Source organism: Wyeomyia smithii, chromosome 1 (assembly GCF_029784165.1).
Source record: "Wyeomyia smithii strain HCP4-BCI-WySm-NY-G18 chromosome 1, ASM2978416v1, whole genome shotgun sequence".
NCBI lineage: Eukaryota > Metazoa > Arthropoda > Insecta > Diptera > Culicidae > Wyeomyia > Wyeomyia smithii.
In genome coordinates, this window is record NC_073694.1 from 123,016,495 (window position 1) to 123,018,345 (window position 1,851).

Genomic DNA, 1,851 nt, shown 5'->3' on the forward strand with positions numbered 1-1,851 from the left:
GCTCGTCTCGCGAGCTTGCCTCGCATGTTGCTTTGCGCTAATGGTGCGAGAAGGAAATTTATTTTGCGCAGAAGGATACAGGCAGGGGATTTCATGTTTTTTTATTTACGATGTTATAGCAGCATGCATCAAAACACCGTTAGAATTATCAATGATAAAACCTAGGTAACTTATTTATCAATTCAAAATTCTATTATTAATTCATCCAACTTTTGTTAACATGAATTAAGAATGTTTTGTTACTATACTTATTATGCTAACGGTACGAAAATGAGTAATATTTTTCTTTTCACCGGATGCAGAGTATTACGTTGGTTAATAGAAGTGTTTCTTTCGTCGGTTTAGATGTCATTGACTATCTTATGATAGAACTCTGTTTTGTAGTTCTAAGGATAATAAATGGGGTTTGAAATTACAACATAAGTTTTTCGGGAGTTAAAAATAGTAAAACCATTGTTTATATTTTCTAGTACATGTTGATGTTGGATAGAATTTTCGAATTGAGTACACTAAAGTCGCTTTTTATGCGGGGGATACATGCCGCGTAAAAAACCGCGTAAATTCTGGAATTCGCGTAAAAAAACCGCGTAAATTCTGCAATCCGAGTGAAGAGGAACCGAAATCCGCACGAAAAAAAATACCGCGTAAATTCTCCGCAATTCGCTTAAAAAAACCGCGTGAATTCCGGAATCCGCGTAAAAAAACCTAATAAATTCCGGAATCCGCGTAAAAAAAGCCGCGTAAAAAGCGACCTTAGTGTATAGATATTGCAAATCAGGATCTGAAGGTTCGTGATAATCTGATCGTAGTAATATAGTTTTGTGAATTCTTCCGATTAATACACCTTCAGAAGGGTCTGACGGCATATATCGTATGTAGGTACGGTAGGCAGCCTATACACCAGAGAGACGCAGAGACACTACCGTTAAGGCAACTGTCAACATCAAAACGGATAACGGCAATGCAAAATTATACAGCTCGCCCGTTTTGATGTTGGCAGTTTCCTTAACGGTGAGTGCTTTGTCATTTCTCTAATATACAGGTTCACTAAGGTACAGTACGGGCGTCTCGCTTAGTTCGTAAAGCGATGAGACATCGTCTGGTGCGCCTAGTCAGCCTATACACCAGAGAGACGCCGAGACACTCACCGTTAAGGCAACTGTCAACATCAAAACGGTTAACGGCAATGCAAAATTATACAGCTCGCCCGTTTTGATGTTGACAGTTGCCTTAACGGTGAGTGTCTCGGCGTCTCTCTGGTGTATAGGCTGACTAGGTGCGCCGCAGTCCCATACCTAAAAAAAAGAAAAGAAACCTCTCGTCGCTTGAGTAAAAAGCTCGTGTACAGGAAATCTGTGTACACGAGAAAGTCTCACGAGCTGTAGCGCACGAGCTGTATCAACTATGTACAGTACGGGCGTCTCGCTCAGTTCGTAGTGCGATGAAACATCGCCTTGCGCATCGCAATCCGAACCGAAAGAGAAGCATAAGAGCAACCTGCAAATTGCATGTGACCTATCTCGTCTCGTCGCACATACATGGAAATTCTACGAGCGAGTGAAAGATTTCTCTCGTCGCTTGAAATAAAAGCACGTGCACAGGAAGTCTGGTCACAACATTGGTGCCGTGACCAGGATAGCGTTCCCTTGAGATACCGACGCCGAGACGCCATTTGGACAATTGAATCGGTGCCATATTCAACTTTAACAAAGGTTGCGGCGCCATCGCGACTTTTGTACAGGTGAATCCACTGGGCGCTGCCATCACGTTTTCGTACGCTAAACTTCTGTGTGCAGCTATAACGGGTTTTTGGGATCAAGGAGACATTGAATAATTATACAAGGCTTATTT